This window comes from Entelurus aequoreus, linkage group LG07 (genome assembly GCF_033978785.1).
Source record: "Entelurus aequoreus isolate RoL-2023_Sb linkage group LG07, RoL_Eaeq_v1.1, whole genome shotgun sequence".
NCBI lineage: Eukaryota > Metazoa > Chordata > Actinopteri > Syngnathiformes > Syngnathidae > Entelurus > Entelurus aequoreus.
This window is the reverse complement of record NC_084737.1, coordinates 71,195,355-71,207,840: the sequence shown is the minus strand read 5'-3', so window position 1 is coordinate 71,207,840 and position 12,486 is coordinate 71,195,355. Positions and strand designations below refer to the sequence as shown.

Below are 12,486 nucleotides of genomic sequence, written 5' to 3'. Positions count from 1 at the left end.
GTGAGTGACGTCAGTGAGTGTGTGGGCGAGAGAAGAGAGGGAGCGGTAGCGTGAGTGCCGGCGGGGACTAGTTTGTTTTGTATCATTTTGTAGTTTATTGTCAAAATATACACTCCCATTGTCCACTTAAATATTTCCAAGATATTTCTTTATTCTTAGACAACGGATTCCCTTCCGTGATTGGTCATTTCTATGGACACAGAAATGACGTCACCTAAAATTCCGTTTACGGCACATAGTAATGTCGTAATTCAGCTCTGAGTGTGACACTCAAGATTCAGTCCTACACTTCGCTGAAAGTGTGAGTAAGACGCTTGATAACTAACTTTTAAGTGCAGCTTTCAGCGAAGAATTTATTTACTCTTAAGTCAACTCTTAGCAGACTTCTTAGGAGTAATTCTAAGAAGCTTGATAAGTACGGCCTCAGGTTGATACAAACATGCAAAAAATACACCGATACCTGCTTTTGCAGTATCCAATATTGCACAACACTTTTTCCTCAGCTAGCCGCGTCAATTATTGGCGACAGCTGTCTTAGAAAAACGAGCCAGTGCTATAAGTTATATATTTACTTGTTCGCGGAAGCCTGTCAAGAATGTAAATTTGATGCTTCTGATTCGCCGTCGCTCATAAACAAATGATAATGGAAGTGTGGAAGAGTAGCATGTAGGTGTGGCCTAACTCCGCTACACAACACACCTCATACGCGCCTGGTTTGCCAGAGGATAAGACGTAGCAGAAATGATCATTGATGCACTTTAGCGACTTTGTTGCTACATTTAGCGAGTAGAGGTACATGTCGAAAGTAGACGAGAGATGTATCTTGCGCCATGCATTTCTTCGGTCACGAAAGTATTCGCCGCATGAGATCCGCCACCACAAGCCCAAGCAGTGAGCATTAACGCACACTGCAAAAACTGAAATCTAAGTAAGATTAAATATCGCAAATAAGGGTGATATTTGCTTATTTTCTGTCTGATGAGATAATTCTTCTCACTAAGCAGATTTTATGTTAGAGTGTTTTACTTGTTTTAAGTGTTTTGGTCCTAAATGATCTCAGTAAGATATTACAGCTTGTTGCTGAGATTTGATGACCTATATTGAGTAAAACATGCTTGAAACTAGAATATCAACTGTTGCAAAGCTGTGTCATCAACACAAGTATAAAACTACTTTTTTAAAGTAATAATTTCTTATTTCAAGCATTAAAAAAAAAAAATCATGACTTTGACACAATTGTGTCTCATAATTAAAACGAATGACAGCCAAATGGACTTTGCTGTTTTATTTTCCAAGGAAACAATAGAAAATGTGTACTCATATAGTAGTACAGTTGGCACAGTACAGTAAACTGACAGTTAATATTTAAACATTTAACATTTCTAACAATTTCGAACAGAAATAGTTCATGCACATTCGGATAAATTCTTCCAAATTACAATGAAAAACATTTTGGCCGGGGGCCGGGCTGTATATATGCGCACTAATTGACTGAAAGAGCACGTACTTGGCGTGATGATGTCATGTTATCGATGGAAAAATGCACTTTTAGACAATATGATTTGCCTGAGCGTCTAGCAGACCCCGAGAGTAACAAGCGGTTGCCTTGTTGCCTTTCCATTAAGAACAATAAACTAGTTTTTACTATAAGTTTGCTGGTTTCAAGAAATGTAATGCCGAGCACATATCATTATGTCAAGATAACGACATTAGCATTTACTTAATTTAAGAATATTTTTCAATATATTGAGCAAAAAGGTCTAATATTTTTTCCTACCAAGAAAAGTGCATTTGTTATTAGTGAGAATATACTTATTTTAAGGTATTTTTGGGTTCATTGAGGTTAGCTAATTTTACTTGTTTTGGAAAGTCTCGACAAGCCAAATTTTCTTGTTCTATTGGCAGATAATTTTGCTTAGTTCAAGTAAAATACCCCTCATTTTTGTATTTTTTTTTACTGGTTTTTGAACACTGACTTTTTGCAGTGCAGTGTGCAGAAAACCATTTACAAAAAACTTCACTTCATAAGTGCCAAGAAAACACAGCTGAGAGACACTCTTCTGTCATTTGTCAACACTTTCGACACCTTTTTTCACCAGAGTGCTGTTTTTGATGAGCAAATAAAGAAAGAAAAACAGCAAACATGTAAAAATAAAGAAAAACGGCATAACGTAATGAGAAAAGATTGAAATGTTAAATGAACATTTGTCTTTAGAAAGGTTTTAGCCTTTTTATTTGTATTATTTTTATTTTCCTTTATAAACGCCACCACTATATTGAAAGAATATGAAGAACAATATTGTTTGTTTGATATATTTGAAGGCCCCACGCCACTGCTGTTCCTTTTAGAACGTAAAATAGGTGATTGTTAGTTATTCATTAGCATATTTATAAGTATTTGCTTATTGCTTGTTTTGATAGACTAGGAGGCTATAGGCCACTGCTGTTCTTTTTCTAATGCAGTATAGTTATGTCATTATACAGTATGTTAGAATTAGACTTCCTTTTATTGCCATTCAAATTTGAACTTTACAGTACAGATAAGAACAAAATTATGTTGCGTTAGCTCGTTGTAGTGCAGGATAAAAGAGCAATAATGTGCAGATATAAATAATTACTGTATAGATAAATATATTGCACTTTTTCATATGCATCCACGTTTATGGATGTATGTTATATTGTCTTTATATTCCAGCGAGTTAGTCCGTTGGCAGTTCATACTGCAATTTAAATTGTGTGCAAACTGAAGTTGAAGTAAAGTGCACTTTTTTGGAATGTTGCCTATTATTTACAATCATTATGAGAGACAAGAACACACGTCTTTTTTTTTTAAAGATGATAAAAAACCGCTTGGAAGATACGGCTAATGGGAGCGAGCCGATTTTTAAATGTTAAAATGCAAAAAAAAAACTTTTGTGTACTCGTCTCTCATAATGATTGTGAACGATAGGCAAAATTCCAAACAGTTTTTAATAAAGTAGTGACTTTAAAGTGAAATTTAAAGTACCAATGATTGCCACACACACACACTAGGTATGGTGAGATTATCCTCTGCATTGGACCCATCACCCTCACCCCCTGGGGAGGTGAGGGGATCAGTGAGCAGCAGCGGTGGCTACGCCCGGGAATCATTTTGGTGATTTAACCCCCAATTCCAACTCTTGAAATGGGACCCATTGTGGGCAATGGGTCCCATTTTTATAGTCTTTGGTAAGGGTGTGGGAAAAAATTGATTTGAATTCGAATCGCGATTCTCACGTTGTGCGATTCAAAATCGATTCTCATTTTAAAAAAATCGATTTAAAAAAAATATATATTTTTTTTTTTTTTTAATTAATCAATCCAACAAAACAATACACAGCAATGCCATAACAATGCAATCCAATTCCAAAACCAAACCAGCAACTCAACAAACAAAAATTAATATTATCAACAACAGTATCAACATTAGTAACCATTTCAACATAGCAGTGATTAAAAATCCCTCATTGACATTATCATTAGACATTTATAAAAATTTAAAAAATGAACAATAGTGTCACAGTGGCTTACACTTGCATCGCATCTCATACGCTTGACAACACACTGTGTCCAATATTTTCACAAAGATAAAATAAGTCATATTTTTGGTTCATTTAATAGTTTAAACAAATTTACATTATTGCAATCAGTTGATAAAACGTTGTCCTTTACAATTATAAAAGCTTTTTACAAAAATCTACTACTCTGCTTGCATGTCAGCAGACTGGGGTAGATCCTGCTGAAATCCTATGTATTGAATGAATAGAGAATTGTTTTGAATCGGGAAAAATTTGTTTTTTTAATCGAGAATCGTGCTGAATTGAAAAAATAAATAAATTTTGAATCGAATCGTGACCCCAAGAATCGATATTTAATTGAATCGTGGGACACCCAAAGATTCACAGCTCTAGTCTTTGGTAGGACTACACATATCAAACCCCGGTTTGAACACACAACCTACCGATCTCAGGGCGGACACTCTTAACCATTTGGCCACTGAGTAGGTTTATTTGTACTACAAATAAACGGTAGTAATAATAACCGCTGTAAATATGGTAAAATATTACTGTATTTAATTAAAATGATCAAAAAACCATAATTCATAACCACTCTCACAACCTACCGATCTCAGAGCGGACACTCTCACCACTAGGCCACTGAGCAGGTCTAACTAAAGGTCTAACTAAACCCAGGTTAAAGTACTTGGGTTTAGTTATTTTTTCCTTTCTATCAAACACGTATCAAGAATTGTGGAAATATCAACTCCTGAAATGCTGGTATCGTGACGAACCTAATTTTGATTGAAACAAATCATCGTGAAGTTTGATACGTGTAGACACCAGACTAGGTAGATATTGTTTTGAAACCACACGACTACACTGAAGTTCATCTTGAATGAGCATCCCGCTGTGGACCAAAGATGGATGCACAGCATCACTATGGTTTCTGACTCATGTGAGCAAGAGTTGCTCTGTGGTGCAGAAGAATGACCCGCGTCCATCTGTGGTCGACCTGTCAAAACCAGGTCTAGACATGCTCTTGCATGTTTGACTCCATTCATGCCTGAATCCTTATTAAAAATGCATGCACTGCTCAGAAGACGGTATTGATATGAAAAACATCTTCATGCGACCGCTTTCTTTTCCCTGGAAATACACATGAAACAAACCAGTGATCTAGTGACATGAAAGTGGTCTTACTGAAGCTCCGGTGCAGTCACGATAATAATATCTGACTTATGACACAATCATTTATAACACTGCAGAGAGACGCTGCGAAAACAGCATCACTTGCAGTTTGTTGTTCAGCGCATGGAATGCAATATATTATCTAAGCTCTTTGTAGGCTCAGCATGGACATAAACACCATCGCCATGTAGAGATGAAATACATATATACATTCACAAGTGTAGGCATTTGAATATGCATTGCTAATATGGTTAGTATATGCAGCTGGTTTTTTTTATTTTAAATCAATGATACTTTGACAACGTACCGTATTTTTCGGACCATAGGGTGCACCGCATTAAAAAGTGCACAGCCGATGAGCGGGTCTATTCAGTTGTTTTTTCATACAAAAGGCCACCGGATTATAAGGCACATTAAAGGGGTCATTGTATGATTTTTTTACTAAATTTAAAACTAGAGATGTCCGATAATATCGGCCTGATCGGCCGATAAATGCTTTAAAATGTAGTATCAGAAATTATCAGTATCGTTTTTTTTTTTTTTTATTATCGGTATCGTTTTTTAATTTTATTATTTTTTGTTAAATCAACATAAAAAACACAAGATACACTTACAATTAGTGCACCAACCCCAAAAAACCTCCCTCCCCCATTTACACTCATTCACACAAAAGGGTTGTTTTTCTGTTATTAATATTCTGGTTCCTACATTATATATCAATATATGTCAATACAGTCTGCAAGGGATACAGTCCATAAGCACACATGATTGTGCGAGCTGCTGGTCCACTAATAGTACTAACCTTTAACAGTTAATTTTACTCATTTTCATTAATTATTAATTTCTATGTAACTGTTTTTATATTGTTTTACTTTCTTTTTTATTCAAGAAAATATTTTTAATTTATTTATCTTATTTTATTAATTTTTTTAAAAAGGACCTTATCTTCACCGTACCTGGTTGTCCAAATTAGGCATAATAATGTGTTAATTCCACGACTGTATATATCGGTATCGGTTGATATCGGTATCGGTTGATATCGGTATGGGTAATTAAAGAGTTGGACAATATCGGAACATCGGATATCGGCAAAAAGCCATTATCAGACATCCCTATTTATAACACTATCCTGCGGTCCACACTGCAAAAAGTCAGTGTTCAAAAACAAGAAAAAAAAAATACAAAAATTAGGGGTATTTTATTTGATCTAAGCAAACTTATCTGCCAATAGAACAAGAAAATTCGGCTGGTCAAGACTTTCCAAAACAAGAACAATTAGCTAACCTCAATGAACCCAAAAATAACTTAAAATAAGTATAGTCTCACTAATAACAAGTGCACTTTTCTTGGTAGAAAAACAAAAAGACCTTTTTGTTCAATATGTTGAAAAATATTCTTAAATTAAGTAAATGCTAGTGCCATTATCTTGACATAATGATATGCGCTCGGCATCATGATTAGTTTTTTTCATGCTTGAAGTAAGAAATTATTACTTTAAAAAAGTAGTTTTATACTTGTGAGTGTTGATGACACAGCTTTGCATCAGTTGATATTCTAGTTTCAAGCATGTTTTACTCAATATAGATCATAAAATCTCAGCAACAAGCTATAATATCTTACTGAGTTAATTTAGGGCCAAAACCCTTAAAACAAGTAAAACACTCTAACATAAAATCTGCTTAGTGAGAATAATTATCTTGTCAGACAGAAAATAAGCAAATATCACCCTTATTTGAGATATTTAATCTTACTAAGATTTCAGTTTTTGCAGTGCGCATAACATGTAATGGTGGTTCTTTGGTGAAAGTGTTGCATAGATTATATTTTACAGACCATTTTCGAGTAGCTTTCTGAGCGTCTCTTCAGGATGCGTTGATTTATGGTCTTATTTACGTGGCTCACCTTCGGCAGCGTCTTCCCCCGCCATCTTTGTTGTGTAGCGTGCAAGGACGGGGGTGGAAGAAGTGTCAAAAAATGGAGCTAACTGTTTTAATGACTTTCAGACTTTACTTCAATCAATAACGGAGCAGCATCCTCTCATCCGGAAACAACAACAACGCCGGAAATGTGTCCCGTGAGAAAACGACCGACCGGAACCCTCTAATAACTAAAGTTCCGTGGGCGAATAATGTAAACTCACTACATTTTTTATCGCTTTGGTAGCTAGTCTACTGACAAATATAAGTAAGAACTTTACGCTACTTTATATTAGAAATGGCAACAGCAGAAAATGAATGCCACATAAGAAGGTAGAGGAAAAAGAAGAAGCTTATGACTACGGCGTCAGCACAGACTATAATTGCGGAGGAGCGCACATTTTCAGGACTTATGCAGATCCCAAATACACATCAGCAGGTACCAGAAGGTAAGAAAAGTTGGTTTTGCTTAATATTGCGAAACAAAACACCAGGTAATATGTCTGCTAATAGGTGCCATTTTACGGTCCTTATACACGCGCCATAATAATACTCGTATGTTTAACGCGCCGACAATCCATCAAGCGGTGCGGCTTCATAGCTTACCGAAGTCGTACTCAAAACATCATGACAGATTTTTGAGCGCCGTGTGTAATGTTCTTCGGTCTCAAAGGAACATTTAAAGTTTTGGTGTTGTTTACTGCCATCATATTGCTTATGTATGACTGCCATCTACTGATCCTACTTATCATTACACCATGTATCAAATCAAATTGCTTCGAGGTCAGTAAGCACAACCTAGAATTATGCCGTACATTAGGTGCACCGAGTTATAAGGCGCACTGTGGATTTTTGAGAAAATGAAAAGGTTTTTAAGTGCGCCTTATAGTCCGAAAAATACGGTATATCGACATAAATTACATGACCCGGCTTACTGAATGCAAAGTGCAAAGGCCATAATTGGTAGAACTGTACAGTGGTACCTCAACTCAATTGTCATCCATGAAAATATAGAAAAACTGTTGATGGTGGATTTGACGAGGAAGCAGCTGGAAGGAGAAACTGTAGACATGGTCAATACTGTACTTTATTATTACATTACTTCGTAAAACTACTGTAGTTGTTTGTAGTACACTCCGTTGGAATTTTTTCATACATTATTTCTTGTCGGATAGTTTTTGTTGTTTTTTGTTTTTTTTAAATGGCATGTTACATGTTTAAATTGTGCTGTTTTTTTTTTGGGGGGGGGGGGTCAATTCATTTCAATGGAAGATGTTGATTTGAGTTGCAACTGTTTGATTTAGAAGTTTATACATTGAAAACACTTTTGCCTCTTTCCAGCAACTTTGTGATATATTTTCACTTTTTTACATATATACAGAAAAAACATTGACAGATTTTTGAGCGCCCTGTGTAATGTTCTACATTCTCAATAGAACATTAAACGTTTTGGTGTTTGATTACTGCCATCATATTGCAGTCTAAACATATATCTTGTGTATGACTGCCATCTACTGGTCAACTTTGTGATAAATGTTTACTCCCTAATCATCACTTTTTTACATATATACTAGGGGTGTGGGAAAAAATCGATTCGAATTCGAATCGCGATTCTCACGTTGTGCGATTCAGATTTGATTCTCATTTTTAAAAAATCGATTTTTTATTTTTTTTTATAATATTTTAATTTATTTAAAATTTAATTAATCAATCCAACAAAACAATACACAGCAATACCATAACAATGCAATCCAATTCCAAAACCAAACCCGACCCAGCAACACTCAGAACTGCAATAAACAGAGCAATTGAGAGGAGACACAAACACGACACAGAACAAAACTAAAAGTAGTGAAACAAAAATGAATATTATCAACAACAGTATCAATATTAGTTACAATTTCAACATAGCGGTGATTAAAAATCCCTTATTGACATTATCGTTAGACATTTATAAAAAATTTTAAAAAAAGAACAATAGTGTCACAGTGGCTTACACTTGCATCGCATCTCATAAGCTTGACAACACATTGTGTCCAATATTTTCACAAAGATAAAATAAGTCATATTTTTGGTTCATTTAATAGTTAAAACAAATTTACATTATTGCAATCAGTTGATAAAACATTGTCCTTTACAATTATAAAAGCTTTTTACAAAAATCTACTACTCTGCTTGCATGTCAGCAGACTGGGGTAGATCCTGCTGAAATCTATGTATTGAATGAATAGAGAATCGTTTTGAATCGGGAAAAAAATCGTTTTTGAATCGAGAATCCTGTTGAATTGAAAAAAAAAAAATTGATTTTGAATCGAATCGTGACCCCAAGAATCGATATTGAATCGAATCGTGGGACACCCAAAGATTCACAGCCCTAATATATACAGATACGCAGTATTGTTGGTAATACCTTTCCCAGGTTTCCAAACTCACGGACACAGTTTTGGATGCTTTTTTGACACCACTTCCGACTTTAAAAAGGATTATCCATGCATCCATTTTCTACCGCTTGTCCCTCACGGGGTCGCGGGAGTTGCTGGAGCCTATCTTGGCTGCGTTCGCGTATTTACAATAATTGTTTTTATTTACGGCCTGAATCTCTGAATTCATTAAGTGACTTCAAGAGGGTGACTTAAGAGTGACCCTACCTGAAGAGAGCTGGACAGAGATCTTCAGTAGAGTTCATAAGTCTTCTATTTGTGTTAGACAGCCTTATTCAATGCAAGTTAATACATCGTACCTATGATACCAAGATCCAGCTGGCTAAGATGTATATAGAAATATCCGTATTATGTGATCGGTGTCAACAGTCTCCAGCTAACCTAATACATATGTGTTGACTTCGCCCATCCCTGTGCACTTTACTGGATTGAAATTTGGAATACTTTTTCTTTGGTAATTGACGAAAAGATCGAACCAAATCCTCTAAGCCAGGGGTGTCCTAAGTGCGGCCCGGGGGCCATTTGCGGCCCGCAGCTAATTGTTTACCGGCCCGCCACACATTCTGCAAAAATTGCAAAATTGATAATATTGCAAAAATTTAAAAAAACATATTAAAAAAGTGGAATGAGGTGAAATCTAACAAGAAAAAGTTGCAATGTTGACACAAAGCTGCCATGCAGGCTGTTTTTTTTCTTTTGTCTTTGTTTATTTTTCTTTTTTTTGCCATTGCTAAAAAAAAAAAAAAAGACTAAAAATCTATGTTATAATGAATTATTAGTTTAAAAAATATCACTTTAAAATGTTTTATGTGGAACAAATATTGCATATATTGTGTGGTTGCCATATAAAAACATCGTTTTATTCGACAAAAGAGCATAAAACAAACAAAATAGTTCAAACGTAAAATCGACAGATATATCTGAAGTTGATCTCGTAATTTAAGTGTGAAAAGTTACAAAAAAACTAATAAAAACGTATCACTTTATGAGTGGGGGACCTTTTGGATGCCAAATATATTTAGTAGGATTTTATTTAACTTTTCACTGTGATTACTCAAAAATATGAAATAATTAAAATCAATGGTGTCCTGCATTATTGATATTTTAAGGCTCTCATTACTAAATACTGCATATTTCAGTTTTACTATAAAAACAAAGTTGTCTGACAGTAAACCTTTTTTTTTTTTTACTTTATATCAACCTCAAGTTGATACACAGATTTACTGTAAGCGTTAAATATAAAATAATAATTTGACTTATTTTTAACAGTTTAATGACTGAGACCCTTTATAGTCCCCGGGAGCCCTAAAGGTTAAAAAAAAATATCCATATATTTTGTTAAGGTTTGAAAATGAAAAATATCAAAATGGCCCCCGCATCCTTACATTTTTCCGTGTACGGCCCTCAGTGGAAAAGGTTTGGACACCCCTGCTCTAAGGCGACTATTTGGGGTACCCCCTCTGTCATCTTTTCTTTGCAAATCCAAGAACTTGGTAGCATTCACTACTTTGTTGGCTAAAAGACTCATTGTGCTAAATTTGAAGGCTGCAGTACCTCCTTGCCACACCCGCTGGATTAAAGTTGTTCTTTAATTCCTTAAATTGGAGAAGATTAGGCTGACATTTAACGGCTGTTATGTAAAAAAAGACCGATCTTAAATTTAATTGAAAGGTAGATAATTGATGAAGTGCAGTTTGTGGCTTCATGTCAATATTTGCCTGTACTCACCTGACTGATGCATGTTTTTTTCTTTTGTAGTTTATTATTTTTACTTTATTTTATATATAATTTACGTGGGTTACTTGTTTGGGGGAGGAAAAAAATTTTTTTGACATGTGTTTAATTGTATTTCTGGCCCCTTTTAAATAAAAAATCCCCCAAAACAAGTGTTAAAAAAATAAAAATAATAATAATAATAATAATGGGGATACTTGCTGCTTAGTGGTGTTGTGTGTGTGTGTGTTTGCATGTGTGGCTGTGTGTGTTTGTGTATACACGCACACACAACACCACTAAGCAGCAAGAGCATTTCCATTCAACTTGAGCAGAAGATATCCTCTTACCCTCAGCCTCTTTGCTCTTCCAGTGAGTGTTTCTGTGCAGCTCCCAATAGTTTGTTTGCCCAAAACATTTGCCTTCCTTTTCCACCCTGCCTTGCAGTGCACACAGCAGCTTCAATGTAAAGCCACCAAGTGCTGATTGGAATCCACACCACCTGGTGCAGAGGCCTGCTGGCTGATTGGGACTAGGTTGACCTAATGCCAAGTCCTGCACACCGAGAGGCGCGGCACCAGGCAGTTTTGCAGCACAGTTAATTAGTTCACTAGTTAGTGAAGTGAAGTGTGAAGTGAATTATATTTACATAGCGCTTTTTCTCTAGTGACTCAAAGCACTTTACATAGTGAAACCCGATATCTAAGTTACATTTAAACCAGTGTGGGTGGCACTGGAAGCAGGTGGGTAGTGATGGGTTGATGAGGCGTCATGAAGCGTTTCGACACATTGCAAAACTGTATTGATACTGTGTCACTAAATACTGACATCTGCTGGACATTAAAAATCCCTACAGGCAACCTATGGGCGGACTCAACTAACACTGATTTTATGACCTAGTATATACAATAATATAAACCAAGTCATTGTATTTAATTTAGGACTATTTCATATCTTCATTTAAATAAAAAATATATATTTTTATCTTTTTTAGATACAGTCAATAAATAATGTGAACATGTATCATAACATGGAAAACTAAGAGAATGTGTTGTGAATGAGGATGCTTGTGGACTGGGATTTTTTTAAATTTTTTTTACACATTTTTATTTAAAAAAAACCGTTTTTCAAAAGTATCACATTTTAGACGATTTCTCTTAGTTATTATTTCTCCGGCTGTAGAAAAGACCCGCTCACAGGCAATGTTCCCTCTAATTGTTCATGTGTGTGAGCAAATACAAAAACTCCCTGAGCATTCAGTGGAGCACATGTGAGCAACATCAGACGTGGCAATACCAGCAGCACACCTGTCTCAAACCAATCTTTTATAATAACACTCAAATGAGAGGAGTCATTTTCATGAGATTATTTTCTAATATTAGTGATTTGGCCCACTTGTAATGAAAATAAAATAAATCTTGTTTTTCATAAGCTATGGATTAGTATTGTACAATATGTCTGGGTGGGGGTCCTGCTTTGGAAATCATTTGTAGCCCTTTCAGAGATCACATTTAGTTCTCCTTAAACATCCTCATGTTGCACAATGAAATGTAAGCATAGGATGAAGTGTGCCTTCCTGTAACTTTCTCTAGTAACAGCATTCCATGATTAATATAAATAAATAAACATTAATAATAAATGACAGTAGAATAAGCACACGTATGACTGAGGAGTCATAGTGTAACTTTGTGTGGTGTTTGAGTTGTC

The 12,486-nt window shown here is 35.4% G+C and overlaps 1 protein-coding gene across 5 annotated transcripts in view; it reads right to left on the bottom strand.

Moving 5' to 3' along the window:
* The window catches only part of kazna (kazrin, periplakin interacting protein a), a 556,243-nt gene extending 544,914 nt beyond the window's left edge, over positions 1–11,329 (bottom strand). For 2 of the 5 annotated variants that reach the window (XR_009826859.1, XM_062054433.1), the window contains exon 1: positions 11,130–11,329. The gene's annotated coding sequence lies outside the window, so the exon portion shown is untranslated. The remainder of the gene's footprint in view (positions 1–11,129) is intronic. The other 3 variants (XM_062054435.1, XM_062054434.1, XM_062054436.1) reach the window with 2 other exon arrangements.
* Between the last annotated feature and the right edge of the window lie 1,157 nt (positions 11,330–12,486).